This window comes from Triticum aestivum, chromosome 2D (assembly GCF_018294505.1).
Source record: "Triticum aestivum cultivar Chinese Spring chromosome 2D, IWGSC CS RefSeq v2.1, whole genome shotgun sequence".
NCBI lineage: Eukaryota > Viridiplantae > Streptophyta > Magnoliopsida > Poales > Poaceae > Triticum > Triticum aestivum.
The window spans coordinates 288,020,025-288,032,611 of record NC_057799.1 but is presented as its reverse complement, the minus strand read 5'-3'; positions in this window follow the sequence as shown (position 1 = coordinate 288,032,611).

The following is a 12,587-nucleotide window of genomic DNA, read 5'->3' as shown; positions in this document are numbered from 1 at the left end:
ATGTATTACTTCCAACAAGTTGCTCTCTTGTTCTATCTTACTGAAAACGAGGCCTTTCAGTCATCTTGCCCATGTGGTATGATTTGCATGTCTCAAGTGATTCAAAATCAAGTGAGTCCAAATGATCCATCTGTATGGACTTTCTTCATGCATATATACTAATAGACATGGTTCGCATGTCTCAATCTTTTCAAAAACGAGTGAGTCCAAAGATCCATCAACATGGAGCTTCTTCATGCGTTTTATACCAATATGACTCAAGTGGCAGTGCCACAAGTATGTGGTACTATCATTACTATCTTATATCTTTTGGCATGAACATGTGTATCACTACGATCGAGATTCAATAAACCATTCATTTTAGGTGCAAGACCATTGAAGGTATTATTCAAATAGACAGAGTAACCATTATTCTCCTTTAATGAATAACCGTATTGCGATGAACATAATCCAATCATATCTATGCTCAACGCAAACACCAAATAATAATTATTCAGGTTTAACCCCAATCTCGATGGTACAGGGAGCATGCGATGCTTGATCACATCAACCTTGGAAACACTTCCAACACATATCGTCATCTCACCTTTAGCTAGTCTCCGTTTATTCCGCAGCTTTTATTTCGAGTTACTAACACTTAGCAACCGAACCGGTATCTAATACCCTGGTGCTACTAGGAGTACTAGTAAAGTACACATTAATATAATGTATATCCAATATACTTCTGTCGAACTTGCCAGCCTTCTCATCTACGAACTATCTAGGGCAGTTCTGCTTCAGTGACCGTTCCCCTCATTTCAGAAGCACTTAGTCTCGGTTTTGGGTTCAACCTTGGGTTTCTTCACTAGAGTAGCAACTGATTTGCCGTTTCATGAAGTATCCCTTCTTGCCCTTGCCCTTCTAGAAACTAGTGGTTTTACTAACCATCAACAATTGATGCTCCTTGATTTCTACTTTCGCGGTGTCAAACATCGCGAGTTGCTCAAGGATCATCATGTCTATCCCTGATATGTTATAGTTCATCACGAAGCTCTAATAGCTTGGTGGCAGTGACTATGGAGAACCATCACTATCTCATCTGGAAGATTAACTCCCACTCGATTCAAGTGATTGTAGTACTCAGACAATCTGAGCACATGCTCAACGATTGAGCTTTTCTCCCTTAGTTTGCAGGCTTAAGAAACTTGTCAGAGGTCTCATACCTCTTGACGTGGGCATTAGTCTGAAATCCCAATTTCAGTCTTTGGAACATCTCATATGTTCTGCGACGTTTCAAAACTGTCTTTGGTGCCACAATTTTAAACCGTTAGCATCACACACTGAACTATCACGTAGTCATCAAAACGTGTATGTCAGATGTTTCGTAACATCTACAGACGACGCTCGAGGTTCAGCACACCAAGCGGTGCATTAAGGACATAAGCCTTCTGTGCAGCAATGAGGACAATCCTCAGTTTACGGACCCAGTCCGCATAATTGCTACTATCAACTTTCAACTAAATTTTCTCTAGGAACATATCTTAGTAGAACTAAAGCGTAAGCTACGACATTATTTGCAAAGACCTTTTGACTATGTTCATGATAATTAAGTTCATCTGATTATTTAATGAACTCCCACTTAGATAGACATCCCTCTAGTCATCTAAGTGATACATGATCCGAATCGACTAGGCCGTGTCCGATCATCACGTGAGATGGACTAGTCATCATCGGTGAACATCTCCATGTTGATCGTATCTACTATACGACTCATGTTCGACCTTTCGGTCTCTTGTGTTCCGAGGCCATGTCTGGACATGCTAGGCTCGTCAAGTCAACCTAAGTGTTTTGCTTGTGTTCCAAGGCCATGTCTGTACATGCTAGGCTCGTCAACACCCGTTGTATGCGAACGTTAGAATCTATCACACCCGATCATCATGTGGTGCTTCGAAACAACGAACCTTCGCAACGGTGCACAGTTAGGGGGAACACATCTCTTGAAATTTTAGTGAGGGATCATCTTATTTATGCTACCGTCATTCTAAGCAAATAAGATGTAAACATGACAAACATCACATGCAAATCATAAAGTGACATGATATGGCCAATATCATCTTGCGCCTTTTGATCTCCATCTTCGAGGCGCGGCATGATCACCTTCGTCACCGGCATGACACCATGATCTCCATCATCGTGTCTTCATGAAGTTGTCTCGCCAACTATTACTTCTACTACTATGGCTAACGGTTAGCAATAAAGTAAAGTAATTACATGGCGTTTTTCATTGACACGCAGGTCATACAATAAATTAAGACAACTCCTATGGCTCCTGCCGGTTGTCATACTCATCGACATGCAAGTCATGATTCCTATTACAAGAACATGATCAATCTCATACATCGCATATATCATTCATCACATCCTTTTGGCCATATCACATCACATAGCATACCCTGCAAAAACAAGTTAGACGTCCTCTAATTGTTGTTGCATGTTTTACGTGGCTGCTATGGGTTTCTAGCAAGAACGTTTCTTACCTACGCAAAAGCCACAACGGTGATATGCCAATTGCTATTTACCCTTCATAAGGACCCTTTTCATCGAATCCGATCCAACTAAAGTGGGAGAGACAGACACCCGCTAGCCACCTTATGCATCAAGTGCATGTCAGTCGGTGGAACCTGTCTCACGTAAGAGTACGTGTAAGGTCGGTCTGGGCCGCTTCAACCCACAATGCCGCCGAATCAAGATAAGACTAGTAACGGTAAGCAAATTGAACAAATCATCGCCCACAACTACTTTGTGTTCTACTCGTGCATAGAATATACGCATAAACCTGGCTCATGATGCCACTGTTGGGGAACATAGCAGAAATTTAAAATTTTCTACGTATCACCAAGATCAATCTATGGAGTCATCTAGCAACGAGAGAGAGGGGAGTGCATCTACATACCCTTGTAGATCGCGCGCGGAAGCGTTCAATAGAACGGGGTTGATGGAGTCGTACTCGTTGTGATCCAAATCACCGATGATCCTAGCGCCGAACGGACGGCACCTCCGCGTTCAACACATGTACGGAGCGGGGACATCTCCTCCTTCTTGATCCAGCAAGGGGGGAGGAGAAGTTGATGGAGATCCAGCAGCACGACGGCGTGGTGGTGGAAGTAGCGGGATCCCGACAGGGCTTCGCCAAGCGCAAGCGCGGAGGAAGAGGTGTCACGGGAGGGAGGGAGGCGCCAGGGCTTGGGGTGCTGCTGCCATGCGCCTCCCCACTATATATAGGGGTGGAGGGGGCTGGTTTCTTGCCCTCCAAGTCCATTGGGGCGTTGGCAAAGGTGGGGGGAAATAAATCCCATCATTTCCCTTCCCCACCGATTGTTATCCCCCCTTTTTAGGGATCTTGATCTTATCCCTTCGGGATATGATCTTATTCCTTCTAAGGTGGGATCTTGGTGCGCCTTGACCAGGGGTGTGGGGCCTTGCCTCCACTACCCACGTTCATGTGGGTCCCCCCATGCAGGTGGGCCCCACTTCGGAACCTTCTAGAACCTTCCCGGTACAATACCGAAAAATCCCGAACATTTTCCGGTGGCCAAAATAGGACTTCCCATATATAAATCTTTACCTCCGGACCATTCCGGAACTCCTCGTGACGTCCGGGACTCCGAACAACTTTCGGTTAACCGCATACTAATATCTCTACAACTCTAGCGTCACCGAACCTTAAGTGTGTAGACCCTACGGGTTCGGGAGACATGCAGACATGACCGAGACGTCTCTCCGGTCAATAACCAACAGCGGGATCTGGATACCATGTTGGCTCCCACATGTTCCACAATGATCTCATCGGATGAACCACGATGTCGAGGATTCAATCAATCCCATATACAATTCCCTTTGTCAATCGGTACGTTACTTGCCCGAGATTCGATCGTCGGTATCCCAATACCTTGTTCAATCTCGTTACCGGCAAGTCACTTTACTCGTACCGTAACGCATGATCCCGTGGCTACTCCTTAGTCACATTGAGCTCATTATGATGACGCATTACCGAGTGGGCCCAGAGATGCCTCTCCGTCATACGGAGTGACAAATCCCAGTCTCGATTCGTGCCAACCCAACAGACACTTTCGGAGATACCTGTAGTGCACCTTTATAGCCACCCAGTTACGTTGTGACGTTTGGTACACCCAAAGCATTCCTACGGTATCCGGGAGTTGCACAATCTCATGGTCTAAGGAAATGATACTTGACATTAGAAAAGCTCTAGCAAACGAACTACACGATCTTGTGCTATGCTTAGGATTGGGTCTTGTCCATCACATCATTCTCCTAATGATGTGATCCCGTTATCAATGACATCCAATGTCCATGGTCAGGAAACCATAACCATCTATTGATCAACGAGCTAGTCAACTAGAGGCTTACTAGGGACATGTTGTGGTCTATGTATTCACACATGTATTACGGTTTCCAGTTAATACAATTATAGCATGAACAACAGACAATTATCATGAACAAGGAAATACAATAATAACCATTTTATTATTGCCTCTAGGGCATATTTCCAACATTGGCCGCCCTGGCATCGGCCCCAAGCTTGTCAAGAAGAAGAAGAAGAAGAAGCCCGTCGTACCCGAAGCTGAGGCTTGACGACAAGAAGTGCCGAAGATTATCTTCCCTCCCAGTTTTGCTGCTTCGAAGCCATCCGCTCCATCTGTTGCTTCCGAAAGGAAGAAGACAAAGCAAGCTGAAGCCGAAGCCAAGAAGAATAAACACCAAGAAGCTTCTGATGTCCCTTCTTCACAGAAGCGGCAGAAGACGAAGTCGTCAAAGGCTTCGCGAAGGGCACAAGCACCAACCTCTTCATCTGCTCCTCAGGAGCCACTGCTTGTGGAGCCCATCTCAGTTGCTTTCCCTGCCTCCTCCCACCAAGAAAGACGTATGGTTGTGCATGAACCTGCTCCCACAGAGGCTCATGTCACTGAAGAGATTCCAGCTGTTGACACCATCGCAGCTGAAGACATTGGTCAAGAAGACAATGTTCAATGAGAAGATGATGTAGTCCTTCCTTAGCTCACCCAGAAGTCGGTATCATCGCCTGTTCAATCGAACAGTGAAACTATCAGCATTGGTGGTCCTATGACGCCGATTGTCCAAGATGAATTCTGGGAAGAGCAACACCCCAACTCCCCCGTACATGAAGTGATTCCGTGCACACCACCAACTCAAGTTACTACACCAGTGCTTGAACCCCCCCCCCCCAAGCAACACCAGAAGACATGGAGAAGACAACGTCGTCTCCTCAAGCGTCGCCCGCATTCCGCAGGCTTCGCAAAGGCCCAAGGCCCTCTGTCTCCATGTCTAGTATCCCTTAAGAGGGTGTGCAAAACACCAGCTCTCTGGCACGTGAAGTGTTTCCTGAAGCCGCCTCTTCACATACTGCTGAAGAATCTAAGGCCAAACAGGTTGAAGATATTTCGGTTGCATCAGCCAATGAAACTGCTGAAGAACATGTTGTGATTCCTGCTACAGATAATGTCCCACCTGAAGTCAATGTGTCTGAACCTCCAGCTGCTGAAGCCACTGCTGCTGCTGCCACTACGACTCAAGCCAGTGATATCATCATGGTTGAAGCCAATCTGCACCTTGAAGATAATACCACCATTGAAGACAGCCAACCATCCACCTCTGACTGCACGTATCCCGCATACCATGGCGAGGGCTTTCAATCATGAAGGAGATCTGGTCAGTCTCAGATGGCTCATTCTTACACCGCCAAAAGTGCATGTACCTCAGTATGAGTACCATGTCGATCATAGGCCCCAGACACAGAAGCAATGCCAAGAATGTCAAGGCTTTCCAGTGCTGCCACAACTGAGAGCTCTTTCAACGTGCTAAACTTCAGGCAGCACAACACCTTCTTTGATAGATCCAAGAATCCTTACAAGAAGCCACGGATGTCTTCGGACAAATTCTGGAGCCATCTGCAGTGAAACTACTACATGTGCATCCTCTACAATCAGGACAAGATTTTTCCTCACAAGCGCCTATGTTGTGATGCCATGGCTGGTCGCAGGCGATATCCGTCATGAAGCCAAAGCTCAAGATATCCTTGAGCTCACATCCCTGCCCACTCCTGGTGATCTCTATGAGCCAGGTTGTCAAGCCTATGAAAAGGAGTTAGAAAGTATCTTTCAAAAGCTAGAGCCCAACATGAGCCAGATGCTCTCCATTGATGAAGCCATTGCCTGCTGATGCTGAGTACCCCACTCATTTCTTTGTAACTGACCTCGAGTACTTGCCCCGCACCATCTATCACATTGTGAGGCATACTCTATGGCCAATCAAAGGGCACTCATCTTCTGCAAAGCTTGAAGGCACCATGAAGACGTCTTCTACATACTCAATGGCATACGCTTCAACACGCATGATTTCTTCATTAGACAGCTGGAGGCTTCAGGCATTGATCTATTTGGTTAGAAGTTTTATGCTCCATGGATAATGCGGCTGATTAAGCTTCGCTCCACCATCAACTATCAAGCTTCAGCTCGCAATCATGTTGTCTTCTTGCCTAATGTTGATATGTCACATGAAACCATTTATCCTCAGCCAGCCAAAGAACCACTCCGTGAAGACAATGTCGCTTATAAAAACTTCTCTGCTCCTCTTGAAGCCACTCATGTTCCAAATACTATTGCTCCTAGTCCACTTGTAGGTCAACTCCATCTGCCTCATCGTGCTAACACTGATACGACCATTAACACAGTACCACAGAGGCCTCAGAAGCATGCTCGTACATTGAGTGATAGGGAACTCCTTGTTTCCCTTCATCAAAAGCATGATAAGCATCACGAGTGGATGAAACGCTAGATGCAAAGTCTTCTTGTTGATGTCAATCGCATCCGCAACCTCTCCACCAAGAACTCCTTTGTTGCTCATGAAGCATGCCGACGTGTTTTGAAGAGCCTCACATATGTTCTTAAGATGATCTCATTGCAGATGGCTTCACATAGCGCTTCCGGTTTGACTCCAAGACCCCAAAATCAGCTAAGTGGCATTCTACACCGTCTATTGAAGATTCAGACTACTCATCATCCGCCCCAATAGTTGTTGCACGCATTATTGCTGGGGAGGACGACGCCACTTCACTAGCAATAGCTTCACTACACCAAGATGCTGCATCAGGCCCTACTGCACTACCCAACTCCAATGTTGACCTGGCTACAACAACATCTTCACCATCGCCTTCCGGGAACGCTTAGACACCCTATGTCTTCATTCCTTTTTGGTCATTCGATGACAAAAGGGAGAGAAGCATGTGGGTTGATAGTCGCGGGTTTATTGGGTCGGGTGCTATATTTTTCTTAAGTTTGCAACTCTCGTTCGTGAACATTTGTTTTTTGAGTCGTAACACTTAAGTCCAGATGGGACGTTTGCTAGATTTGCTGTTGTTTTGTTATGCGCGGTTGAATTCCTATCTTGTGCGCATGAAGTCATTCTGCAGACCCCATTTATCGTTGTGCATGTCATTATCTTCAATACATATATGTATGCACTATGATTTGACTTCATGGAAAGAGGGAGATCTCCACAAAGCAAAATGTGTGTTTGCATTTAAAAGCAAACTACTTATATGCACATCTTCAAGGGGAGCCCTTCAACTCCATGAAGCCAATGACCACGCTCCTTAACTTTCACGTATTTTTATCCCTGTTGAAAACTTCAACTAGTTTGTCATCAATCACCAAAAAGGGGGAGATTGTAAGTGCATCTAGTGCCACCCCTAGTTGGTTTTGGAGTATTGACGACAAACATGTTTGAGGGACTAATGTGTTTGTGAGATTCACAGGAGAACACATGTAGAAGTCCCTATTGATTCGGTTTACCCATCGAAGATGACCCCTAAAATGTATGGACATTGAAGACATTGGTGGTTTGCAAAGACATTCACGTCGAAGATTGACGTGTGAAGACATTCGCTTGAAGACAATGAAGTGCGAAGACATAGTTTCTTTCAAGTTTCATATTCTTCTTTCTTTAGTCATAGGAACCACCGAACTGTCAAGTGGGGTTCCAAGTGAACAAAGTCAGAAAACTAACGTGATGCTCAACCCAAATCCTATTTCTTCGTGTGAAGCCAATGAGAGAAAATCTTATCCCGAGTGGATAAGTCGGCTTTGCTTGTAGCCCAAGTCAAGCCGTTGCGTGTGTTTGAAATCTGACCGTTGGACACGTGTCGGTTCCCCAATGACCAAGGGTCATTTTGGACAAATCATGCCGGTTTGCCCCCTGGCTATAAATAGCCACCCCCTTCCACCATAAATTAGTGACTGCTCTGAGTTAGTATACAACTTTTGTCATTTGAGAGCAACCCACCTCCGAAGCTTTTGAGAGAGAATCCTTGCGAGAAAAAAAACCCAAAACACCCAGAGCCCAAAGAGTATTTGGCATCACTGAAGTTTTTCTATCTGCATGATCTGAAGACTAATTACACTTGAAGACTGTGATCTTCCAGTCGGTTAGGCATCGCGTTCTGAGGATCCAAGAGTCATTGTGGATCGCCGGTGAACGGAGTCTGTGAAGGTTTGGAAGTCTACCATGAAGACTTACCTGAGTGATCGGGCGAGGACTAAGTGTTGGGGAACATAGTAATTTCAAAATTTTCCTACGCACACGCAAGATCATGGTGATGCATAGCAACGAGAGGGGAGAGTGTTGTCCACGTACCCTCGTAGACCGAAAGCGGAAGCGTTAGCACAACGCGGTTGATCTAGTCGTACATCTTCACGATCCGACCGATCCAAGTACCGATTGTACGGCACCTCTGAGTTCAGCACACATTCAGCTCGATGACATCCCGCGAACTCCGATCCAGCAGAGCTTCACGGGAGAGTTCCGTCAGCACTACGGCATGCTGACGGTGATGATGTTGCTACCGACGCAGGGCTTCGCCTAAGCACCGCTACGATATGACCGAGGTGGAATATGGTGGAGGGGGGCACCGCACACGGCTGGGAGAGATCAACAGATCAACTTGTGTGTCTAGAGGTGCCCCCCTGCCCCCGTATAAAAAGGAGCAAGGGGGGAGAGGCGGCCGGCCAAGGAGGGCGCGCCAAGGGGGGAGTCCTACTCCCATCGGGAGTAGGACTCCTCCTTTCCTTGTTGGAGTAGGAGAAGGGCAGGAAGGGAGAGAGGAGGAGAAGGAAAAAGGGGGCGCCACCCCCCCTCCTTGTCCAATTCGTACTAAAGGGGGAGGGGGGCGCGGCTGCCCTGGCCGCCCCTCCTCTTCTCCCACTAAGTCCCATTAGGCCCAATATACTCCCCGGGGGGTTCCGGTACTCCGGTAAATGTCTGAAACCTCCCGAAACACTTCCGGTGTCCGAACATAGTCATACAATATATTGATCTTTACGTCTCGACCATTTCGAGGCTCCTCGTCATGTCCGTGATCATATCCAAGACTCCGAACTACCTTCGGTACATCAAAACACAAAAACTCATAATACCGATTGTCACCAAACTTTAAGCGTGCGGACCCTACGGGTTCAAGAACTATGTAGACATGACCGAGACACGTCTCTAGTCAATAACCAATAGCGGAACCTGGATGCTCATATTGGCTCCCACATATTCTACGAAGATCTTTATCGGTCAAACCGCATAACAACATACGTTGTTCCCTTTGTCATCGGTATGTTACTTGCCCGAGATTCGATCGTCGGTATCTCAATACCTAGTTCAATCTCGTTACTGGCAAGTCTCTTTACTCGTTCCGTAATACATCATCCCGCAACTAACTCATTAGTTACAATGCTTGCAAGTCTTATAGTGATGTGTATTACCGAGTGGGCCCAGAGATACCTCTCTGATAATCGGAGTGACAAATCCTAATCTCGATATACGCCAACTCAACAAGTACCTTCGGAGATACCTGTAGAGCACCTTTATAATCACCCAGTTACGTTGTGACATTTGGTAGCACACAAAGTGTTCCTCTGGTAAACGGGAGTTGCATAATCTCATAGTCGTAGGAACATGTATAAGTCATGAAGAAAGCAATAGCAACATACTAAACGATCAAGTGCTAAGCTAACGGAATGGGTCAAGTCAATCACATCATTCTCCTAATGATGTGATCCCGTTAATCAAATGACAACTCATGTCCATGGCTAGGAAACTCAACCATCTTCGATTAACGAGCTAGTCAAGTAGAGGCATACTAGTGACACTATGTTTGTCTATGTATTCACACATGTATTATGTTTCCGGTTAATACAATTCTAGCATGAATAATAAACATTTATCATGATATGAGGAAATAAATAATAACTTTATTATTGCCTCTAGGGCATATTTCCTTCAGTCTCCCACTTGCACTAGAGTCAATAATCTAGATTACACAGTAATGATTCTAACACCCATGGAGTTTTGGTGCTGATCATGTTTTGCTCGTGGAAGAGGCTTAGTCAACGGGTCTGCAACATTCAGATCCGTATGTATCTTGCAAATCTCTATGTCTCCCACCTGGACTTGGTCCCGGATGGAATTGAAGCGTCTCTTGATGTGCTTGGTTCTCTTGTGAAATCTGGATTCCTTTGCCAAGGCAATTGCACCAGTATTGTCACAAAAGATTTTCATTGGACCCGATGCACTAGGTATGACACCTAGATCGGATATGAACTCCTTCATCCAGACTCCTTCATTTGCTGCTTCCGAAGCAGCTATGTACTCCGCTTCACACGTAGATCCCGCCACGACGCTTTGTTTAGAACTGCACCAACTGACAGCTCCACCGTTCAATGTAAACACGTATCCGGTTTGCGATTTAGAATCGTCCGGATCAGTGTCAAAGCTTGCATCGACGTAACCATTTACGACTAGCTCTTTGTCACCTCCATAAACGAGAAACATATCCTTAGTCCTTTTCAGGTATTTCAGGATGTTCTTGACCGCTGTCCAGTGATCCACTCCTGGATTACTTTGGTACCTCCCTGCTAAGCTAATAGCAAGGCACACATCAGGTCTGGTACACAGCATTGCATACATGATAGAGCCTATGGCTGAAGCATAGGGAACATCTTTCATTTTCTCTCTATCTTCTGCAGTGGTCGGGCATTGAGTCTGACTCAACTTCACACCTTGTAACACAGGCAAGAACCCTTTCTTTGCTTGATCCATTTTGAACTTTTTCAAAACTTTGTCAAGGTATGTGCTTTGTGAAAGTCCTATCAAGCGTCTTGATCTATCTCTATAGATCTTGATGCCCAATATGTAAGCAGCTTCACCGAGGTCTTTCATTGAAAAACTCTTATTCAAGTATCCTTTTATGCTATCCAGAAATTCTATATCATTTCCAATCAGTAATATGTCATCCACATATAATATTAGAAATGCTACAGAGCTCCCACTCACTTTCTTGTAAATACAGGCTTCTCCAAAAGTCTGTATAAAACCATATGCTTTGATCACACTATCAAAACGTTTATTCCAACTCCGAGAGGCTTGCACCAGTCCATAAATGGATCGCTGGAGCTTGCACACTTTGTTAGCTCCCTTTGGATCGACAAAACCTTCCGGTTGCATCATATACAACTCTTCTTCCAGAAATCCATTCAGGAATGCAGTTTTGACATCCATTTGCCAAATTTCATAATCATAAAATGCGGCAATTGCTAACATGATTCGGACAGACTTAAGCATCGCTACGGGTGAGAAGTCTCATCGTAGTCAACTCCTTGAACTTGTCGAAAACCTTTTGCAACAAGTCGAGCTTTGTAGACAGTAACATTACCGTCAGCGTCAGTCTTCTTCTTGAAGATCCATTTATTCTCTATGGCTTGCCGATCATTGGGCAAGTCAACCAAAGTCCACACTTTGTTCTCATACATGGATCCCATCTCAGATTTCATGGCCTCAAGCCATTTTGCGGAATCTGGGCTCACCATCGCTTCTTCATAGTTCGTAGGTTCGCCTTGGTCAAGTAACATGACCTCCAGAATAGGATTACCGTACCACTCTGGTGCGGATCTTACTCTGGTTGACCTACGAGGTTCGGTAGTAACTTGATCTGAAGTTATATGATCATCATCATTAGCTTCCTCACTAATTGGTGTAGGAGTCACAGAAACAGATTTCTGTGATGAACTACTTTCCAATAAGGGAGCAGGTACAGTTACCTCATCAAGTTCTACTTTCCTCCCACTCACTTCTTTCGAGAGAAACTCCTTCTCTAGAAAGGATCCATTCTTAGCAACGAATGTCTTGCCTTCGGATCTGTGATAGAAGGTGTACCCAACAGTTTCCTTTGGGTATCCTATGAAGACACATTTCTCCGATTTGGGTTCGAGCTTATCAGGTTGAAGCTTTTTCACATAAGCATCGCAGCCCCAAACTTTAAGAAACGACAACTTTGGTTTCTTGCCAAACCACAGTTCATAAGGCGTCGTCTCAACGGATTTCGATGGTGCCCTATTTAACGTGAATGCAGCCGTCTCTAAAGCATAACCCCAAAACGATAGCGGTAAATCAGTAAGAGACATCATAGATCGCACCATATCTAGTAAAGTACGATTACGACGTTCGGACACACCATTACGCTGTGGTGT